Below are 25,238 nucleotides of genomic sequence, written 5' to 3' on the forward strand. Positions count from 1 at the left end.
GAAATGCTGGATCATAAGGCAGTTCCATTTATTTTATTTTATTTTTTTGAGGTAACTCCATACTGCTTTCCACAGTGGCTGAACCAATCTGCATTCTCACCAACAGTGCGCAAGGGTTCCCTTTTCTCCACATCCTTGCCAACACTTATTTGTTGAATTTTTGATGATAGCCATTCTGACAGGTGTGAGTTGATATCTCATTGTGATTTTAATTTGCATTTCTCTGAAGATTAGTGACTTTGAGCATATTTTAAATATATTTTAATTGATTGCAGAGAGAAAGGGAGAGGCAGAGAGAGAGAAACATCAATGATGAGAAAGATCATTGATTGGCTGCCTCCTGCATGCCCCCTCCCCCCCACTGGGGATTGAACCAGCAACCTGGGCGTGTGTCCTTGCCCTGAATCAAACCTGGGACCATTCAGACCACAGGCTGATGCTCTATCCACTGAGCCAAACCAGCTAGGGCGAGCATATTTTCATGTCTATTTGTCATCTGTATGTCCTCTTTGGAGAAGTGTCTATTTAGGTCCTTTGTCCATTTTAACAATGTTTTATTTTATTTTTTTTTTTTGGTGTTGAATTGTATAATGTCTTTATAAATTTTGGATATTAACCCAGAATCAGATGTATTGGCAAATATGTTCTCCCATTCAGTAGGTTTTCTTTTTATGTTATTGATGCTTATCTTTGCTGTGTAATAGCATTTTAATTTGATTTGTCCCATTCATTTATTTTTCTTTGGTTTCACTTGCCCAAGGATATATATCAAACAAAATATTGCTAAGAGAAATGTCTCAGATTTTACTGCCTATGTTCTCTTCTAGGATTTTATAGTTTCCAGTCTCATGTTTAAGTCTTTAATCCATTTTGTGCTTATTCTTATGTATGGTGTAAGAAAGTGATCTAGTCTCAGTTTTTACACATATCTGTCCAATTTTCCCAGTAACATTTATTGAATATGCTATCTTACCTCATTGTATTCTTATCTACTTTGTCAAATATTAATTGACCATAAAAGTGTAGATTTATTTCTGGATTCTCTATTTTGTTCCATTGGTCTATATGTTTGTTTTTATGCCAGTACCATGCTATTTTGATTACTATTGCCTTGTAGTATAGTTTAATATCTGCTAACATGATTCCTCCAACTTTTTCCTTCTTAAGATCACTGTTGCTATTTGGGGTCTTTTTGGTTCCATATTTTTTTGGAATATTTATTCTAGTTTTGTGAAATATGCCATCATTTTATTTATTTTATGCAATAATAATATGGTGCAGACTAAAGTTTGTATAGCCTGTCATAAGATGCTAAGCATTAAGGACAAGCCTGTCACATGTCCATTAATCTGCATTAAATATTTTGGAGTAAAGATAGCAAATAATAGACAAAGAGAATTAATTTCTTAAATAGAAATAAATCTATAGGTGATGCCAGTGTCTTGGGCTAAAGAATTGATGCAACATAGAAGGGAACTCTGGAGTTTCCTGGAGAAGTCTGTACTTACTTATTACAGTGGTTATTGGAGGGTTTGGGGAGGCATTGAAATCAAAGGAACTACAGCCTACTTTCTTTAAGTTCCTATGCAGTCAAATGTAATTAATTTTAATGAATTGATCACCCACTGTGTTGCTATGGGCTATGCTCTATTTTTTATGAACATTGCTGTAAAGTTCAAATTCACATGAAAATGGCTCAAGGGAAACAAGACAGAACAATAATTTCTAACCTATACCCATGGTACTTAACACAAAGGGACCATATTATTCCTGGAGCTAATATAGCAAATAAAATTCACGTGAGCTTTTTATGAAATCTCTGATATCTTTAGAAGTCACATGCTAATTACTAAATTGGACTCAAATATCATTTATGGGATAAGACAACTGAACCAATCCTAAAAAAATCTCCTCAGTTAGATTTAAAATGTTAACAATTTTCTGAAATTAAAACATTATACCATATAAATTTTAAAAGACCACTTTAGGTCTAATCCAAAAAACAAAATCTGTTCAGATATTCAGCTGAATGACAACTTGATTGGTCACTAGAGATTTCTAATTTTGCAGCTTAGAGAATCTGCTCTAAATATGTCTGTTTTCTTCTGGTAAGTGTGTTTCTCACCACATGCAAATCCCATGATTATTTATTAGCATGAAATTTACCATGGGGTTTCTTAAAAGTTGCAGCAGGCAAAATTAGTAGATTTAACCCATCTTTGAATTTGTTTTTTTAAACCTCTCTTCAGAATAGAGAGAAACCTTTTCACATCAGCTTAATTGCTTAACTTCCCTATAGAAAACATTTTAAATTTTTCTTCCAAATAGAATGTATCTAGCTCTTAATTGTCCTACATATGAGAGGATAGAATTTAGATAATTCCAGAGACATCCATATAAACTCCCAAATCTCTCATATTGCACAACATAGCACTTAGTTCTTTTACACCTCTCAGCCCCCTTATAAGATGCTTCTACTGATGGGATAGGGTGGTTTTGTAGTGTGTCACCCTTATTAATAATCTAAATATAGTTCTGGATTTGAGTTTGCAAAGAAGTAATGTGGAGGGTAGGAATGGGTTACTTAGGTGGTACCAGGCTGCAGATGGTTCCATAGCTCTCCAATGTCTACTAGTCTTCACCTTCAAATTCTCCAAGTCCTGATCCAGGAATGTATGTAGCTCCATGGCAAGGGCATGAACTTATTCTTTATCTTACCTATGTTATTGGGAACACGGGTGATAAGGATCCTGGATCCCAATTTGATCATACTCTCCCCTCTTGACATCCAGGCTTTCTTCCCAACTCTTGGCCCTACTGATTACAGTAACTTCAGGCATAACACCAGATACAGAAGCAACAGCCTTTCATAGATACTTTTATAAGTTTATACAATTAAGAACTAACATCTATAGTAAATCCCTTATTTTCTAATACTCAATGATTCTGCATCTCTGATTAAAACCTAACTGACACAGTATGCTACATATAAGATACATTTTCTTTAATGTGAGAAGATACTAACACAATACATATTACTATGGGTTTTTTGGACAATTTTGAATAACATTCTAGCATGTTTGGTAAATCAGAAATGTATGTATGTATGGGAGGTAGCTTGCAAATACAAATTCCGTAAGATATACTAGTTTAAGTTGCTGCTCTTCCATTTACTAGCTAGGGCATTTGGCATTCTTTTAAATGAAGATCTTACTATTTTTTAGCCAAGGGCAATGCTTTGACCTTTTCAATATTCCGTAATTAGATTGGCTGCATTCCTACTTTGCCTCCTGTTTACAGCCTAAGCAGCCTCTGGGAAAGGGGCAGAGTGGCCAGCTGTTCACAGTTGAAAATATTTTAAAGGTCAAAGAAATAGAACATTTCAACTGTCTATTCAACTGAAATGAATTCACTTTTTTTTACAGGGGAATCTATAGAAACAGGAAACATGTTCTATATAAAGCAAAGTTAAAATTATGAAATTTTGCTACTTCATTTAAGAAATTTCTCAGCTGAACTAGATAAATGTCTGCCCCCCCTCACCCCCCCGATAAATAGAGGTGTACTTCTCAAGCTATTTTGGCTTGTATCTTTCTTGGGTCACCTGTCCTTTCACTCACAGTATACTTCTTCCTGTTTATTACTGTAGAAATAAGATATCTCACAAAATTTAAAGAAAAGTCTAATGCTTCCCATTAATAAGATGAAGTGATGTCTGATTTTTAAGAGATAGAGTGATATTTCAAGAAATGCAAATGTTAATGATTGGATTGTTCTGGTTAACAGAATTTGTGGGTTTAACCATAATTCTTTATGCTTCACTCTTTGTTTCTAAATTAGTTAAACAAATTTTCCCCTTGGTAAATATATTCTAATGAATATAATTTAATGCTGACTCAATAATTGAAGGCATCATATTAATATCAATAGTAATTTTCTAGGATTAGATTTAAAGACGTTGTTAATTCCCAAACAAAATACTGACTCTGAAAGTTCCTTTTGTTGTTGATTCTTTGTTTTCATTGTTTTGCTTGTTTTTAACTCAGCCACATAATAAGAACACAAGTACAGGACATGTTCTTATAAAATTTCAAAAAACATTTATGAGTAAATTAAAATTCTAGTTGGCTTTTTCCTATATAATTGAGGTTTAATATATAAGGGGTAAATATACTGTTGCCTGGATTTGAAAACCAAAAATATACGTTGGTGTATATGAAAAAAAATTCCAAGAGATAGTGAAAGACCCAGAGCTGCTTAATTAGCAGTGCCATTGCTCATTTAGCTCATTGGAGCTGTTAAATAACGTTTTTGTAAGATTCATGATTTTTTTCAGGATTAAAATTTGCCTTTGTATTAATGTATAATATGGAAGATGGGGTTCTTTCTGAGAATAAATTGGATAGCTTGCTAAACTATCTGGACATAACAACTGCAGGGAGACAGCTCTTATTTGATGTATCTCAGAAAATAATCTTTAGAGAGACTTGATAATTCTCTCTTGAGAAAACATGTGGAGAGTGGGAGAAGACTCACATTCCCTCCAAGGTCTGGAGTAGTTCAGAGAAGCTAAGAGCATGTTACTGCAGTGTTACACAATCATGTTTCCCTATTAAACTCTGATTGATATGGCAAGAGCAACAAGATAATTTTCACCTGATGATCCCACAGGGGTGATCAGGCCTAAACTGGCAGTCGGACATCTCCAGAGGGGTCCCAGATTGCGAGAGGGTGCAGGCCAGGCTGAGGGACCCTCCCCCACCATGCACAAATTTCGTGTACTGGGCTTCTATTAGTCATATAATTTCTTAGATACATCAAAAATGAACTTAGTTCATATGTTTTATTATTTAAACTAGAGGCTAGGTGCACAAAAATTTGTGCCCTGGGGGGGTGTCCCTCAGCCCAGCCTGCCCCTTCTCACAGTCCAGGAGCCCTCAGGGGATGTCCTTCTCTGCAGAAGGCGACCGGGCTGATTGGGAAAGGCACCACCCCTATCACCCTGCTGCTGCTGCCACTGCTGGCTGCCGCAGCTGCTGGCCCTCAGCCCTCACTTAGCACTCCCCCCCCCTACTCCTGGAGGGTGGAGGATGATCTGGGGCCAGGCCATCTGGGGGAGGGGCTGTGGGAGGTTGAGGCACAGCAGGTCACACCCTGTCCAGCCTATGTGGAGGTGTGGCACCAGGACAAGCCCACACTGCTGCCTCTGTGACTGCCTCTGCAGAAGGGGCAGCACTGGGGCTGGGAACACACAGCCCCCTCTCCTCCTACCTGTGTAGAAGGGACCTTGGCACTGGACTGGCCCACACCAAGGCCTATCCCACACCACCTCTGCAAAAGGAGCCACAGTGCCACCTTCTCACATGGCCCCGTGAGAGCCTTCTCATCCCGTGCCACCACCTATCCCGTGCCGCCACCTCTCCTGCGCTGCTGACCCTCTGCCCTCACAGCTGCCTCAGCTGCCAGCCCTTGGCCCTTGCGGCCACTGTGGCTTTGTCTGGAAGGACCTCCGGAAGGACGTCCAGAAGATGTCCGGTCTAATTAGCATATTACTCTTTAATTAGTATAGATGACCCTCTGTAATTTGTACAAAAGGATTACATTTTTAAAATTTATTTCAGAGAGGAAGGGAAAGGGAGAGAGAAATAGAAACATCCTATCTAATAAAAGAGAAACAGGGTAATTAGCATATGACCGCTACCCTTCCCATTGGCTAATCAGGGCAATATGCAAATTAACTGCTAACCAAGATGGCGGCCGGCAGCCAGGCAGCTTAAAGCAAACATGAGGCTTGCTTGCTTCAGTGAAGGAGGACTCCAACGTTCCCCGGCTGCAGCTACAGGCCTCTGAGCTGCAACTCTAAGAAACTATGTTACAAATATAGAAGCTAAACAAAACCCCAGAAACCTGCTTTAGTCCGCCAGGATTCAGCCAGCAGGATCACAACATTGTTTCAAATACAGAAGGTAAACAAAGGCCAGAAACCTGCTTTCAGCAGTGGAGGCCTAAGAGCTGGAGCCAAGCCTGAGAGCTAAAGCTGGCCCAGAATAAAAAAGAAAAGAAAAAAAGGAGCGGTTGGGAGCTTCAGTCATCCGCGAGCCTGAAAACAGCCCTCAGCCCCTCACCCAGACTGGACAGGCACCCCAGTGGGGACCCCCACCCGGAAGGGTGTGTGACCAACTGCAAACAGCCATCATCCCCTCACCCAGGCTGGCCAGGCACCCCAGTGGGGACCCCCACCCTGATCCAGGACACCCTTCAGGGCAAACCAGCTGGCCCCAAACCCTGCACCAGGCCTCTATCCTATATAGTAAAAGGGTAATTAATATGCCTCCCAGCACCAGGATCAGCAGAGCCTAGAGGCCTCCCGGCACCGGGATCAGTGTGACAGGGGGCAGCGCCCAAACCCCCTGATCGCCCTGAGGCTCTGTGTGTGACAGGGGGTGGGGCCACAACCTCCCTATCCGCCCTGCTCTGTTCATGACAGGGGAAGGCGCCCCAACCCCCTGATCAGCCCTGCTCTGTGCCTGATGGGGGGAGCTCCCCAACCCCCTGATCGCCCTGAGGCTCTGTGTGTGACAGGGTGCGGCGCCCCAACCCCCTGATCAGCCCTGCTCTGTGTGTGATGGGGTAGAGCAGCCATGGGTAAACTACGGCCCGCGGGCCAGATCCGGCCCGTTTGAAATGAATAAAACTATTGAAAAAAAAAGACCGTACCCTTTTATGTAATGATGTTTACTTTGAATTTATATTAGTTCACACAAACACTCCATCCATGCTTTTGTTCAGGCCCTCCGGTCCAGTTTAAGAACCTATTGTGGCCCTTGAATCAAAAAGTTTGCCCACCCCTGGGGTAGAGCCATAACCTCCCCATTGGCCCTGCCCTGACTGTGAGAGTGGCTGCGCCCCAACCCCCTGATCAGCCCTGCTCTGTGGGTGATAGAGGGCAGCGCCCAAATCCCCTGATCTGCCCTGCTCTGTGTGTGACAAGGGGGAGCTCCCCAACCCCCTGATGGGCCCTGCTCTGTGCATGACAGGGGGCAGCGCCCCAACCCCCTGATTGGCCCTGCTCCATGCGTGACAGGGGGTGGCGCCGCAACCTCCCCATCCCCATTGACCCTGCCTTGAGCGTGACAGGGGGTGGTGCCCCAACCCCCAATCGGCCCTACCCCAAGCATGACTGAGGGTGGCATAGCAACCTCCCGATCCGCCCTGCTCTGTGCATGACAGGGGGCAGCGCCCCAACTCACCAATTGGCCCTGCTCTGAGCCCGACCAGGGGCTGCACCTAGTGATTGGGCCTGCCCTCTGCCACCCAGAAGCAGGCCTAAGGCAGCAGGTCGTTATCTCCCGAGGGGTCCCAGACTGCAAGAGTGCACAGGCCGGGCTGAGGGACCCCCCTTCCCCCCTGAGTGCACAAATTTTTGTTCACCGGGTCTCTAGTCAATAATAAACGAGAATCATTGATTGGCTGTCTCTTGCATACCCCCTACTGAGGACCATGCCCACAACCCAGAAATCAAACCATGATCTCCTGGTTCATCAATCAACGCTCAACCACTGAGCCACACCAGCCATACAGGATTAAAAAATGTTAAATTTTAACATAAAGTTTGACATATAGAAAATGGCACTATATGTATAGCTATAAAAAGATGCCCAATTGTATACATAGCTTTATTTATACATATAAGTTTACATTTACTATACTATATTCTTATGTTAATGTTAATACAAAATTTCAACTTGTTTCCAGTTGCTAAAACTTAGAGAGATTTCTCACTATTGAGAAAATACAAACAAAGCCAACGTTTCAAAAACAATTGAAACATATTCTTGTATATTGAAAATGGCTGATTAAATTAGTATGTTGAAAATAAGAAACATACAAAAAGATTACAATTTATTATAAAGAAGGGAAACTTTCAGAGACTAATGTGACAATATTACAATATGTTAAACAGAGAACAATGGAAAAATGTGTCTTTGGAGTAAAAAAAAAAAAGGAAATTCACTAACAAACTAGGAGCCATAAATTTATAAAACATCATGTATTAGAATTGTTAACAGGGGGAAGGATGATATTTCTGGTCCCATATAAAAGTAACTTGCAAATTACTGGAGAGGTCTATCAATGATTCCAAACTAGCTAGAAGAAAGGTCTTATGCAATTTCTCTTGAATACATCCCAAGAGAAACCCCAAACAGCATATTTAAACTAAGCTAAATCCATTCTTTTTAAATATTGATAAACATCAGAGTTATATGTATTGAGCTCTACTACTACAGATGCTGATTAAGTGGGTCTATTATAGAGCCTGGAATTATACTTAAAAATAAAACTACTGGACATGAAAATGGAAGGATTTCAGCTACAGAATTTCAGGAACATTAGAAACCTCAGAAAGTCAAGTTCTATCACACAATTAGATGGCTGGAGAAACCCAGAATCAGAGGACAAAGAAATCAATGGCATTCTTGTTCATCTCCTAGCAGGATAACACCTGAAAAAATGAAGGTAGTCTGAGAGCGCTTTTCAGTACTACTGTTTACATCACAAATATTTTTTTTTTATTTTGATGTAGTCCAATTTATTTATTTTTGTAACATGCAAGAAAGAGTTATGTATTTGCTAAGAGAGATTTACTTTACTGAAAATCATGTAGAACCAATTTGGCTGTCCATACAGAGGGATGAAAAGCCAGTGATGGTGCCAATTTTTAGAATGAATAGAAATGTTTTAGATTAAATCATAATAGTGGTGAGAAAGTAAAATAGGGAATTAACCAAATCTCATGTCTTCTCCCTTGATCTTGTTTCTAAATAGAAATTGCATTAAATCTTATATGTATTATAGGGTAGTTGAGTTCCTTAACAATGCTTTATGTGTATCCTATGCCCCAAATTAATGTACTTTGTTTTCTGTAGTGTAGCTATTCGGGCTCTGTTATAGTTACTGCTTGCATGGTTAAATCTTTCCCATTCTTTTGCTTTCAATCCGTTTGTATTTTTAAATCTGAAGTGTATCTCCTGCAGATTTTATATAGTTAGATTTTTTTTCTGTATCCAGGCTTACAGCCAATGTTTAATTAAAAATTTTAGTCCATTCACATTGAAAATTATTATTGATATGGTTGGATTTAGGCCTGCCAATTTACTTTCATATTCCATATTCCTCATGATATTTGTTCCTCTGTTCTTTCTCTGATGTCTTCTTTTTTATTAAGTGAATAATTTCTAAGGTAGCATTTAAATTATGTTAATGTTTTTAGTATATTTTTTAGTCATTTTCTTAGTGGTTGCTATAAGGTTTATAGTGTGCATCTTAACTTTTCAAAATCTAATTCAGATCTATACTTACTTAATTATGGTGAGATATGAGGACTTTACTCCTATATAGCTCTGCCTCTTCTTTTTTCTGCTGTTAATGTTATATATATATATATATGTATATATATATATATATACACACATATATATATATAATATATATATAAAATCGATATATATAATATATATAACATATATATAATATATATATAATCTATGTAAGTTACCTACCCCAAAAGATATTATAATTATTGATTGATACAATGTATATAGTTTTTAAAAGCTGAGAAAATAAAAAAGAATAAGTTATATTTTAGAGTTTTTATATTTAGCATCTCATTTATCATTTCTAGTTTTCTTCATTTCTTCCTATGGATTCACATTATCATGTGATGTTATTGCCTTACTTCAATATAGCTTTGGTCTCATCTTCATCTTTAATGTTGTTTATCAAATTACTTTTCTAAATAACATTTCCATATGTTACAGACTCCACAATACAATTCTATAACTACTGTTTATACAATTGATTTTTAAGAAAGGAGAATAAACATGACATTTTACACTCTTATCTTTTCTACATAATTACTTATTATAGTATGTTTTATATAGATTTGAATAGCTATGTGTTGTCATTTACTTTCAGCCTGAATAACTCCTTTTAGTGTTTCCTGTAGTATAGGTTTACAGACAATAAATTATCTCAATATTTGTTTGCTATAGACTGAATTGTTTAGTCCCAAAATTCATATGTTAAAGTTCTAACCCCCAATGTGATGGTATTTGAAGGTGGAGTCTTTGGGAAGAATTAGATTTAGATGAAGTCATGAGGAATTTTTTATGATGGCATTAGTGCTCTTATAATAATAAAAAAGATAAATTAGTTCTTACACTCCAGGAACCTAGAAGAGATGAGAGCTTCCACTCCAGTGCCAAGTCCACTAGAGCATGTCTCCCACAACACTATGCTGTGTAGGAAAGGAGGACTACATACATTACCAGATGCCCTGTCCAGACACTCCCTGTGTATCAGGAGTTTAGGGTGGGATAAGAGGAGCTGCTTAATTGCTCCCACCCAATAGATAGATGCTTTCTATAGAACAGAGTTGGGAAAAATGTGATCTGCTGATGTTCACCAGCTGCTGAAGTAACTGAGAATAGCTCTTTTGCTCCAGGGATCTGGGGACAAACTATGCATTTGACAAGCCTTCTGAAACAGTTTTTCACAATGTAGAGTTTTGGGGGCATGGGTGTGGTCCCTAGCTTAAATGCCACCACTTCCCACTTGTCTTATCAAGTTTCTGTAGACTTTTTAAAAGTGCTTCTCAATTGATTGTAGGCCCTTTAATCAAGCTCCAGAGATTTTAAAATTTTGTCTTTGCTAAATTTGATCAGTCTAATAGATTCATCCCTGGGAAAAAGTTTCCCTGAAATCATAGCAATGCTACCATTCCAAAATTCTGTAAAAGCTTTGTTATTTTGATCAATGTATTATTAGTTGACATAGTAGGTAAAGTGTCATACAGATGAAAACAATTCAAATTATTTCTAAGAATATTCCCTTAAAATCAGAAAAACATGCTTTTTACTCACCAATAATAAAGCTAGATTCAAATTAAATAAATTTCCAACTCTGTAAGTAGAATTTAGCATGTACTAGAAAATAAAGATCATTATTAAATGAAAATAAAGACTTTTGACAAAAATAAATGATTACCAGAAGAATAACTTTGATATAGATCTTTAACACACACACACACACACACACACACACACACACACGCACACGCACTCACGCGCGGTTTCGTAGTCAAATCAGTTTGGGAAATTCTAGGTTTAAAAAATTCTAGAGATTTGCCAAAACTGGTTTGGCTCAGTGGATAGAGCTTCAGCCTGCAGACTGAGAGGTCCCGGGTTCGATTCTGGTCAAGGGCATGTACCTGGGTTGCGGGCACATCTCCGGTGGGGGATGTGCAAGAGGCAGCTGATCGATGTTTCTCTCTCATCGATGTTTCTAACTCTATCTCTCTCCCTTCCTCTCTGTGAAAAATCAATAAAATATATAAAAAAAAATTCTAGAGATTTTTAAAAAATCTTCATATTGAGAGTATTGCAGATTTGCCCCTATTTTTCCCATTGACCCCCCTCATTCTACACCCCATCCCCACACCAGCCCCTCCCAGGACTTCACCACTCTATTGTCTGTGCCTATAGGTTATGCATATATGCATATAAGTTTCACAGTTAATCACTCTCCACACACCTACCTCCACCTTCCCTCTGAAATTCCTAAGTCTGTTCCAGGCTTTTCAGTCTCTGGATCTATTTTGTTCATCAGTATATTTTGTTCATTAGATTCCACATATGAGTGAGATCATGTGATGCTTATCTTTCTCTGGCTTATTTTGCTTAGCATAATATACTCCAGGCCCATCCATGCTGTTGCAAATGGTAAGAATTCCTTCTTTTTTAATGACAGGTAGTATTCCATTTTGTAAATGTACCACAGCTTTTTTATCCACTGATCTGCTGATGGACACTTAGGCTCTTTCCAAATCTTAGCTATTGTAAATTGTGCTGCTATGAGCATAGGGGTGCATACATTCTTTCTGATTGTAATTTTAGGTTTCTTAGGATATATTCATCGAAGTGGAATCACTGGGTCAAATGGGAATTCCATTTTTAATTTTTTGAAGAAACTCCATATTGTTTTCCATAGTGGCTGCACTAGTCTGCATTCCCACCAGCAGTGTACTAGGGTTCCCTTTTCTCCACATCCTCGCCAACACTTGTCATTTGTTGATTTGTTGATGATAGCTATTCTGACAGGTGTGAGGTGATACTTCATTGTCCTTTCAATTTGCATATCTCGGATGATTAGGGACTGTGCATTTTTCCATATATCTCTTGGCTTTCTCTATGTCCATTGGAGAACTGCCTGTTTAGGTACTTTTCCCATTTTTTTAATGGATTGTTTGTCTTCTTTCGTTAAGTTGTATGAATTCCTTATATATTTTTGGAAATTAACCCCTTTATGGGATGTATCACTTAGATATTTTTTTTAAAAAAACTATTGATTACCTCAGTCTTAATATGATAATGCACAATACTGAATTTTTAAAGATTGATACAGTATGCATCTCATCCCAAATTTTCATGACCAAATTGTTTTCATTTGTTTTGTTTGTATTTTTATTTGTTTGCTTACTTGTTTTTCATTGAACATTTCTCAAGATTTATGTTGTTGAGAATACCCTTTGCAAAACATTGATTTAATATATTACCTTTTAAATGAAGAAATTCACATCTGGGAACTATGGCATTTTCTATAGAACACATGATTACCTAACTCTATATATCTAGAGTATATACATATACATGAACATTTGAGGTAGCTCAGGGTGTTGGTAACATGTGAGCTATAGAAAGGGTTTATGGAGAAATTTAAAAGTGCCTGTATGGATTTTAGAATGTCAACTACTAAAAATACACAGTGATAACTGAACCCAAACTCCCATTGTTGAATAAAGGGGACTATTGAAATTGTGAGCTAAGATGCAAGCCCAGTCATTCTGAGGATTAACATAACATCACTATCCCCATATGGAGACCACAGTAGTATCATATAAACTAAGAATATTCCAAAACTATGAATTATAAAAGTTTTCTTACAACATACACAAGGAATGACAGTCATTCCATTTATTTATTTCAAGATACGTGAACTAAATGATAAATATAAAACACAACAAGGATGTACTGAACCAATATTATGTTTAATGCACTTGTTCACAATTAAAATGCACAGCAGCCAATCTTTTGCAAAAGCTTGCTTTAAGAACTGTAGGTGACCAGTTACTAAACTTCATGATAATTCCTATGTAAATTTTATTCTTAAGCTTTATTCAATAAAGTATGGTTAATTAAAAGACTTTCTAGACTCTCAAATTAAAAATTAAAAATTCATATTTGCTTTCTATTGATATAAAGCATGTGTTTAATTATTAATTAAGTAACTTGGTAGCTAAGTTCTAACAATTGAGAGACTCTCTGATATGATAACTTTTCTTTCCACAATCTCTGGCAGGCACCGTGTTATGTTTGCTCTGTCAAATATGAAATGCAATGAGAAAAAATAAGATATTTTATAGTCAGTTGCTAACCTCTACATATTCCAGATTGGTTCCTTTACCTGATTATGATAGATTATTACATTTTAAAATACAGGGGGGAAAAGATAAGTCTCTTTCCAACTCAGTACTTGGAATATATCTGCATTTCATTTTGTTATGTTTCAAGAATATTTTTTTTGCTATTAAAAAAATAAAATCAGCAAATTGAGGTAACAGATGCCAGAAATTATAAAGGCTATTACAAGATAATTATTTACCTAAACATCATCTTAAAGAAACGGTATTCAGAAATAATTATGGCTTTCTATATACAGCTCCTAGAAATTTGAAGCCCAAGAACTAAAGTTATTTCCAATCCCTCCTCTTTCCCCTCTTTGCGTTGAATCATACAATGAGAGACCTGCTTCTAGCTGCATGGAAGATGAATTCATAGAAAATTTTGTTGACTTATTATTCTCATATCAACTGGAAATATGTCACTGATAATTGTTGAACAATCTAAAAAAACAATGTTATTAAAACCAATGCACACCAGAATTACATTAGTTTTCCCTCAAAATTTAGAAAGTTTTTTTTTGTTTGTTTCACTATTTCCAATGTGCAATAGTAATGCAGTCAACTCTACATGATCATTAATACAACTTGAATTTACTGATATTGGGGTTCTACTGATTCAAAATTAATAATCTGTTCTTTAGGCATAATAGTTTAGAGGCAATAGGCCAGAACTGTGTGGAAAAAACTGCAAGTCCTCAACTCTGAGAGTTATGTTCTGTTTTATAATGTCATATATAGGCTCCATCTCCAAGCCAGTTTTGATTGATTGACCATCTGGAGTGCCACACTGAAAAATAACTTCTTATGTCACTGCTCATCAGGAAAGACTATCATGATTAATTTGCATTTGATAAGGATACATGAAGGGTTAGCAAACTTAACTTTGCAGGTAATTTGCCACCCCTGCAATAGTAAACATGTTCCCACTTCAAGGTTTCTTGTTGGAAAAACAGGGGAACCATTAGGAAAACAAGGGAACAATCAAGAGGGGAAGGCAAAGAGAAGTAAGAAAGTCAACAATTTAAAAACACAAAAAAATTATTTTCCATACCTCCTCCAAATTTAACCCTGCTTCTTTCTAATTACTTCAGCTGAACAGATTTACCATACTTTAAAAAATTCTTTAAAAAATAAACTACTTAGGAAAAAAAAACTATGCTTTGTCATTGACTAGAAAAATGGCTTAGTGGTTAAATTTTGTATTTTTTAACCAGTTTATATATATATATATATATATATATATATATATATATATATATATATATAAATATATATATATATAAAAAACCTCTTTATAACATGTACTTTCATTTATGTGCAGTATTGTCTATATCAATAAACTAATCTTGTATGATTAAAAATTATAAATGTGTACTAGACTTTTGTGAACTATGAGCCTGCTGGATTATTTATACAGGAAGGAGAGCTTGCTTAGTAGTGGAAAACTTGTCTGCCTAAGGTGAAAATTCACACTAGAGATTATCCAAATTGATTGGCCACAGCTTAGTGAACATATGTTCTCTTGCAAAGCTGCTTTCTCCTTCCCTAACATACCCAAAGGAGCACAAAAATAGATGGCAGGAGAAGGGATATACAACAGATTTTATTACCACTGGACAGACAGTAGCAGCTGTCATATGAAGCTAGGTTTGCCAAGCAGAAGAAAATACATGTGTGGTGTGTATTTTTTTCTGTGACTACAGATGATAATTTCTCAAAATTGAAAAAAACCCACTTTCTCTATTTTAGCTATCCTATAAAATAAAAGCCTAATATGCTAAGTGTCCAGTCATCTTGTCAGCCATTCAACCAATCAAAGCATAATATGCTAATTATATGCTAAGGCCACTTGCTATGACATGCACTGACCACCAGGGGGAAGATGTTCTGACTGATAGGTTAGCTTGCTGCTGGGGTCTGGCTGATTGAGACTGAGCAATACGGGCTGGACTTGCCCTGGAGGCCTCCCACAGTCCCTCCCTGGCTGGCCAACCCGCTGCGTCCCTCACCAGCCCCAATCATGTACCAGTAAGGTCCCTTGGCCTGGCATGCAATCTGGGACCCCTTGGGGGATGTGGGAGAGCTGGTTTTGGCCCGATCCCACGGGCCAGGCCGAGGGACCCCACTGGTGCACAAGTTTGTGCACCAGGCTTCTAGTACTTATATAAAGTCCAAATATACACCTTTCTATTCTGCATATTACTGCTAGTCCTAGCCAGCAGAATACGGCAAGAAAAATAAAATGGTACAAATTGATAAAAGAAATAAGTAAAACTGTTATTATTTGCAGATAATTGCTTACATAAAAGCTATTAAACAGTCTGGAGATAAAATATAAGAATTAAGGCTTAGCAAGATTTCTTCTTGATTTTAAATCAATTTTTAAAATCAACTCTTTATAAATCATGCAAAAATCATTAGAAAAATTAAAATTTTAAAAGATAAAATTTACAGAAACATAAACATATCAAGTATCTAGGAATAAATGCCTTAAAGGTTATGTAAGAATTTTCATTGATAAAATTAGAAAATGTTATTTAGAAGTATTAAAAAAAATGTAGATAAATTAATGTTATACCATATACCAAAATTAAACTCTAGGTATAATATCAATACCAATCTCAATAAAAATCCCAAGAAAGACAAAAGTAGGAACAAAGAAGAAGGTCAACAAACAGTGAACAGTAACAATTATGGTATATATTAATTGCTAGTCAATAAAAAAAAAAAAAGACCTAACTATATTATGTCTATAAGAAACCCATCCTATATAATAAAAGGATAATATGCAAATTGACCCTAAGGGCAGAACAACCAGAATGACCTGTCACTATGATGTACACTGACCACTGGAGGCAGCTCCAGCATTGAGCGTCTGCCTCCTGGTTGTCAGTGCACTTTTACAGGGGGAGTGATGCTCAGCCAGAAGCTGGCTCATGGCTGGCCAGCACAGCAGTGGTGGTGGGAGCCTCTCCCACCTCCGCAGCAGCACTAAGGGAGCAGACCTAAGCCATTAGACATCCCTCAAGAGCATCCAGGCTACCAGAGGGATGTCTAACTGCCAGCTTAGGCCCAAACCCCTGGGGAGCAGGCCTAAACTGGCAGGTAGACATCCCCTGAGGGGTCCTGGACTGCGAGAGGGTGCACACCAGGCTGAGAGACCACCCTGAGTGCATGAATTTCCATGCACCAGGCCTCTAGTTTTGAATATAAACACACATATAGATTAAAATTAAGTAGCTGGCCCTAGCTGGTTTGGCTCAATGGACAGAGCATTGGCGTGCGGACTGAAGGGTCCCAGATTTGATTCTGGCCAAGGGCACATGCCTGGGTTGCAGGCTTGATCCCCAGTAAGGGGCATGCAGGAGGCAGCCAATCAATGATTCTCTGTCATCATTAATGTTTCTATATCTCTCTCCTTCTTCCTTTCTCTCTAAAATCAACAAAATATATAAAACAATTAATTAGGTGGGGAAACATATACCATGCTAACATTAATCAACAGAAAATAGAAGTAGCTGTATTTATTTCAGGCAGAACAGACTTCAGAACAAGGAAAATTATAGGTGGTAGAGGCATTGCATAATGATAAAGAGGTCAATTCATCTAGAAGACTAAATAATCTTTAACATATATGCACTTTTAAAAAGAGAATTGAAATATAGGAAACAAACACTGATAGAACTACAGGAAAAAATAAATGAATCTACTATTACATTTGGAGAATTCAATACCTCCCATTCAGAAATGGGCAGATCCAACAGGCAGAAAATCAGTACGGATGTAGTTAAATGCAATAGCACTATCAATCAACTGGAGCTAATTAATATATATATTACTTTTTTAAACAATGTTCTTCTCAAACTCAATGGAATGTTCACCAAGAAATTAGAACACATTCTGGGCTATAAAACACACATTAACAAAGTTTTAAAAATGTGTAAATCATATAATGTTTCCTCTCAGAACACAATGGTGAGAAACTCCACTTTTCCCCCCCACTAAGGTCAGGAAAAAGGCAAGAATGTCTCTCTCACCCCTCTTTTAAGTATCATACTGAAATTCCCAGCTCGCCCTATGAATCAGAAGGGACTACTGCATACTTGAATCAGTGGCCACACCACTTCGTATACAACTTTTGCAGTGTACTTTAACTCATGATTTAATTTGATTTTGTTAACTTATCCCTTTCTGTCCCACCTTCAAGTCACCACTGAATCATCATAGGAATCCACTTACTTGTTTTTTAGGCTTTCAGAACCCTCACTTACTTGTCTGGCTAAGAATAAGTGATATTCTATTCTATTCCTGAACCAGTTGGTTTACAGAACCTGCTCTCTCTTGACATCTAACAAACTTAGGATTCTTAAACTGCAGCTCACTTTGACAAGTGTTCCCAGTCTCTCCCACAAACTGACTCTCACTCAGACATAAAGTTTGGTATTACATGTTTCTAGGAAATAGGCAGAAGTTATATTCCTTGCATGGTGATAATGGTGTTAATAATAATATCACGAAAATAATTAAGACGACTTGATCTTCAGGCCTGAACATTTATGAACTCATTGATAGAATTCCATATGACCAGACTGTTGTTGACACATGACTGAGAGAACATTATTATGTGATTTTAAGTTCTGAGGAAACATTCATGTTCTATTCCAGAGCAAAATCTAATCAATTGTGGTGATATCTCAGAAGTAGCCCTTTTGGGTTCTCCTAAATCCACAATTAAATCACACAAAAAGGTCTCTTTCATGCAATAGAATTTGAGTGGCCCAGAGTAACCATGACTTTGATGTAAAGTGTGAATTCTGTCTTTGATGACGGTGTTAATCTAAATCAAGTGGAAAGATTGACCTACATGCTCATATCTAGTTTTATGGATTAGTTTTCTTGCTTATTGCAATGTCCAAAAATATTCCTGATTGCTGTCAGTTCATGAGGAAACATTTTCAGGATTATAAAAGAAATGACTTTTCTCCCCCTGAGATAACAAATGGGTAATGCTATCCTGACACAGATAGTACTTAGCTTTACACTTCATTAGCCATGAAGAGCAACACTGAACTGAACTGGGAGATTCATTAGAATGGGTGGTAATCTGAGAAGCCATAATTCCACTACAGAAAATTCATCCACACCCCAAATTAAATTTAGTAAGCTCTGACTACACCTTGTAGCTGAGTTTTGTGATGTAGGTGAATTTTAAGTAAATTGTAAACTCTCTACATTCAGAAACTGCTCCTCTGGGAACCTCTTTGGTTTGGTATTTTATGGAGCTTAAATCAGGTCTTTTTAAGTAAATTAAGATTATTTCTATGACTCAAAAGAATTGGAGATAGTCTTAAATAAAGTCTTTTTTCACTACCAGTATCACCAATTTTAACCTTCTAACTTAGCTTCATGCATTGTTTTTTTCATATACCTACTTCAAGATAAATCAAATAATGACACGTTTAGTATCTGTATACAGATCTGCTTGTGTGTGTATGTGCATGTGTGAATACGAGAGGGAGGAACGGAGAGATTTAATTTAGTAACTACTATGCTAGCATTTATATCTGCTATTTATTTCTTTTATATACATCTTACACTTATTTGTTCTTCTTTTACTCTATTACTATCTATAGTGTTAAGCATATATTTTTCGATACCATTTTAATTTCTTTCTTATACCCTTTATTGTTTTCCAAATCATTTTATTACTGGTTTCGCTAAGAATTACAATTAACATATTAATATCAGATTTTTACTGATTTTATTTAAATTGTGTATAAAAAATTGGATCCAATATAGCAACTCTCCTTCCCCAACCTTGTGCTATTATAGTCATATTAATGACATATTTTATATTATAAGCTCATCAAACAGTTTTATATGTATTTTTTGCTTTACACAGTTGTCTTTAACATCAAATAGAAGAAAAATATAAATAATAATATACTTTATATTCACCTATGTAGTTATCTTTGCCAGTGGTCTTTATTTCTTTGAGTGGATTTGAGTTATTTCTAGTGTCCTTTCTTTTCAGTCTGAAGGACTCCATTTAATAATTCTTGTAGGGCAGTTCTGCTAAAAACAAATTCTCTCAGTCTTTTTTTATCTGAGAATATTATATTTTCTCCATTTTTAAAGGATATTTATTTGGATATAGAATTCTTGGTTTATTATAGAGTGAGAAAAAAAGTATTTTTCCTACATATCATATTTTCTCCATTTTTGAAGGATATTTATTTGGATATAGAATTCTTGGTTTATTATATTTTTTTCAGTAGTTTTAAAATGTCATACCACTGTCTTCTGGCCTCTCTGTTTTCTAATGAAATGTCAGTTGTTAATTTTGTTGAGGGTCCCCTATACTTGATGAATCACTTCTTTTGATATGCTTTCAATATTCTCTTTTTGTTTTTGGCTTTTTAAACTTTAGTTATGATATGTCTGTGTGTGGGTCTTTCCTTTTTAGCATTTATAGAGTTTCTTTGATATACATACATAGAGATTCATGTCTCTCATCACATTTAAGAGATTTTGGAGATTAATTTTTCAAATATTATTTGTCCTCTGCATTTGTTTTCTAGGATTGTAGTAACAAAGTACCACAAATTGGGTGGCTTATAGCAACAGAAATTTAGTGCCTCACAGTTCTGGAGGCTAAAAGTCTGAAATCAAGGTGTCAGCAGAGTCATGCTAGTTAAGTAGGAAACCTATATGAGAATGATCCTTCCATACCTCTTCCAGTCTCTAATAACGTCAAACATGTCATGGCTTATGGAAGCATGATGCCAATTTTTTCCTCTGTCTTCAAAAGGCACTCCATCTTTGTTTTTTCATCTTCCCTGTATCTCTGGGTCCAAATTTCCCCATTTTATAAGGATGTCAGTTATATAGGATTAGAGCCCACACTAATAGCCTAATTTTAATTTGATTACATGAGTAAATCTCCTATCTCTAAATAAGTTTACTTATTCTGAGGTACTTGGGATTAGGATTTCACCATATCTTTTTTTAGAGTAACACAACCCATCCTATAACATGTCCCTTTCTCTATCATCATGGGGATTTCTATTAAGTGTATTCTGTGAATTTGTCCCATAAATTCTTGAATTTTTCCCACATATTTCTAAGGTTTTGTTCTTTTTTTTTTCATTCTTTTTCTGTTTCACAGACTAGGTAAAGTCAATCAACCTATATTCAAATTTACCAAATCTTCAGCCTGCTTAAATCTGCTATGAAGCTCCTCTCATGAATATTTAATTTCAGTTATTTTTGTTTTAACATCAGAATTTCTATTTGATTCTTTCAATTTTCTATCAATATTTTCTATTTGGTGACACATAATTTTTATACTTTCTTGTAAGTTTTAATTTAGTTATTTGAATATATATGTAATAATTGATTTAATGTTTTTGTCTAGTGGACTTTCTTAGGGACCGTTTCTATTTATTACTTTTTATTTATTACTATTTCTTACTTGTTCCCTCTGTATAAACCATATTTTCCTATTTCTTCATGTATCTCATACACTTTTAAAATAGAAATTTCATGTACTATAATAGAGCCATTGGTGGAAATCAAATTCCCCCACATGGGTTTTTGTTTGTTTCTAATTTTTGTTACTTTTATTACTGATTATTTAGTGTTTCTTTGACTAATTATACAAACACCTTTTTCTTTGTGATTTGTGGCTGCTGCAGTCTTTTAACTAACAATTGGGCAGAGATTTCTTTATGTGTCTTGAATCAATAGGTTTTTCAATCTTTGCCAATGGGCTCTGTGAGTATGTGGGAGCAAACCTTAAATGATCTGGCACACAATTTAGAACATTGCTTTAATGTGTACTTCCTGCTTGTGTAGAGCCTCAAGGTCAGTCTGAGGTGAGAGATTAGGACCTCCTCAGATTTTTCTTGGCCTCATGCACTTCCCTTATCATACACATGACCTTCTAGAGGGGTTCCCAAAATCTGTTACAGCATTATTTACAATAGGCAAGACATGGAAGCAAGCTAGGTGTCCATTGACAGCAATAAAGATATTATGCAGAAATAAGAAATATTATGCAGGAATAAAAAGAATTTAATCTTGCTATTTTTGTCCACATGAATGGATTAGAGGTATTATGCTAAGTGAAATAAGTCAAGCAGAGAAATACATATACCATAAATTTTAACTTACGTGTAGACTCTAGAAACAAAAGTAACTAGCAAACAAACAAAACAAAAATAGGCTCATGAAAACAAGACCAAGGAATGGTACCAGAATGGAGGAGGTAGGGGATGGGTAAAAGGGGGAATGGGAATATAGTCAATAATACTGGGATAACTTTTCACGATGACAGATGATTACTAGAATTAGTGGTGTGATCACACTGTATGGTATAAAAATGTTGAAAAACTATATGGTAAACCTGAAATTAATATAACCAATATAAGAGTACATACCAACAACAGTTAAATAAAAACAGAAACAATAGTAATATATTCTAAAAAATAAAGGTGACTTTCTTACCCCACACACATAAATGTTATTTTTGACTAATGATCAGTAAATACTTGGTAAGCATTCATTATACTATATTAGACACTGTCTCATGCATTTACCTGATCACATTGTGACTTTTTGTTTTATGTGAGAGTGTATCATAAATAAGTAAAATTAAATACTAACTAGTGAATTCCTGAGTGAAGTCATATGCATTCCCAATATTAGAAACAAATAAAGCACTGAGATAAATTTTCTGACTTGCTTCCTGGGCTCAGAATTAGACCTTTCTGGAGAGGCACATGCAAAAATTGCTTTAGAAAAGAGAGAGATTAAAGTGGTATTATTTTTTTTATATCTATGCTATACCTAAATGGAAAGATGTCTATGGAGACAATAGGAGTTCAAAATGTAGGGTAAAGCCTTCTGTATATGAATCCTATATTAGAGCATCTCAAACCAAAATGTATTCTTCCTCATGATTCTCGCTTGTTTTCTTCACAAATATTTACTATTGAAATGTACTTCCTCATTTCCAGCACTTCTGATCTTCTGCCTCTATTCTCATTTTTAATTTTACCTTTTCTACATTACTTATAATCTCATAAAATAGTTACATGGCTTTTTTAAATTATATTTTACCACTCTTCCTCTCTGTCTACTGTAATTTAAGCTCTACAAGGGAAGAGCTCTTTGTTTTCTTTACTGATATAGGCCAAATACATGAGACAGTGTCTAATATATAATACATGATTAGCAGGTGTTTACTGAATGAATAAATGGATGGATTTATTAAAATGGGTTTTCTTTTTTTTTAAAGAATAGTTTATTGATTTTCAGAGAGAGGGGAAGGGAGAGAGAGAGAAACATTAACTTGAAACTGCAACATCAATTGGTTGCCTCCATCAACCATGGCATGTGCCCTTGCCAGGGAATAGAACCAGTACATTCCTGGTACATGGGAAGACACCCAACCTACTGAACCACACTGGCTAGGGTAAAAAAGGGATTTCTTGTTATACCTTTGCCTAGATGAATTTTTGCTAATAGGGGCCAGTTTAGGATATAATCAGTTCCTAGCCAGTATGAGATGTATGTTTGTCATTCATTAAATCTTTGACAAATGAATGGATAATATTGATTGGCAGAAATAGGAGTCCTCATCTGAATCTAATTTAGCGCATCTAAATGTATGTCTAAATTATCATGACAATTTTCACTGTCAGGGCTGCTAGTTTATATTCTATCTGACTGGCCTACTGGTATCAAATACTAGCTCTTAGTTTAAATTCCTCATCTGCAGTCATCTGTTTTACCTTTAACTGATTTACCTCTCTATGACAGAGAGCCTTTTTTGTTGAGTTTATTGGGGTGACATTGATTAACAACAACATACAAGGTTCAAGTGGACAGCTCAACAAATCATCTGCACACTGTATTGTGAGCCAATTCACCCAAAGTAAGAACCTTGAACTCTAAATAGCTTTGACTTTTGCCAACAATTGTGTCTGAGGCCATACTTTTCTGAGCTCCTATGTGAAAGTATTGCCTGACCATTTTTCTATGTACATTTTACAAAGAAAAATCACAGTTTTTCTACTACTTTTACTTTGTTTTGTTTTTTTTCTGAGAAGTTAGACTTAGATCTACCAATAAGTAGTTCCCTGACACTTTGTTTACAACTTGCTTTTCTCTACCATGTTTTCTATTATTTCAGAAATATCTCCTATTTGTGTGGAAATGGGAAAAAAGAAATCATACTCTTTGGTTCCTTCTGCTTTTTAGTTGTCAGATTGACAAATTACTCCTTACATAAAAATTCCCAAGTAGTTGTGCCACTCAATTACACATCATAAAAGTTGCTATTGGTAACTCCTCTCCCAGAACAGGAAATTACAAGCATCAGACCACAAGTATTGGTGGAGGTTGTATTAATTCCCTGGAATTGCTTAAATATAAAATAATAAATAATTCTAAAATCAGAAATTAAATGTCATTTGGCATCTAGGGCCATCTTCAACCAAGCCTTTAAAATGTTTTAAACATGATGATTCTTGACACCTGATAATGATCACAAAAAAGGTCTGGCTCCCTTTCTAAGTAGTAAAACAAATTTGTTTAACTATAAATTGTGTACAGAATGAGGAGAGTGAGAGAAAGAGTGAAATATTGATGTGAGAGCAAAACATCAATTGGCTGCCTCCTGCATGCACCCAAAACCTGGGCATGTTCTTTCAACTCGGAATCAAGCCAGCAAACTTTTGGTGCATGGGACAATGCCCAACCAACTGAGCCACATAGGCCAGGGCCAACAGTGATTCTTAATAAGGGCTATATTACCTCTTAGTGGGCTTTTAGGAAATATGTAAGGAGCATATTTTGGTTGTTACAATGATGGGGGTTTCATGTTGCATTTAGTGTTTTGAGGTTAGGAAGTCTAGATGCCTTGCAATGTGTGGAATAGACAGCAAAGAATTGCTTTATAATCTGCATGATTTCCAATGATACTCATTTACTCATATAGGAAAAACCTGTTTAAAATTAATTTAACCTAGTACCTACTGATTTGGGGGGGCATGGATTTAACATACATGGAATTTTCACAATTCAAATCTTGGTAAGGAGCAGTGCAAATCACCTTGAATAATAAATAAAGTACTTTAAAGTAGCAAGGGAAAACTGATGATCTGTGCTGGTTTGTTCTGGCATATCAGAGTTTAGGCTACTAAGCTGAATTATTGATTTTTTATTAGAATGTAACTTTAAAATAATAAAAATAACTTTAAAGAAGATAAGGCAAACAGGATTTTACATTTGGACATACACAGAATAGAAAGTAATGAAAGTTAAGAAATATTTCAAATAGGGGCAATTGAAATGTGTCACTTTTCCTTTCTATTAACAAATGAGGAGTAATTGAGCTTTAGTCCACTTTTTGGTTCCAGGCTGTTTAATCAGCACAAAGCTTTATAAAAGTGATCTCTTCCATTTCTCAATATCCATATTTCCTATTTCCATTACAACAGCTACAACCTTTGCTCTTCAAGAGAGTTAGGATGTTGGCCCACACTAAGTTCTCTGCTTTACCTTCCACAGACTTTATTATTTGTAACAAACTTGTTAACACTTGACTACATCCTGCCTTGTCTTGTTTTCTTTTTTATTTATTGACTTATTTTAAAGAGAGAAAGGAAGGGAGAGAAAAACATTGATTTGTTGTTCCATTTATTTGTTGATC

Source organism: Myotis nattereri (genome assembly GCF_964212035.1).
Source record: "Myotis nattereri genome assembly, chromosome: X".
NCBI lineage: Eukaryota > Metazoa > Chordata > Mammalia > Chiroptera > Vespertilionidae > Myotis > Myotis nattereri.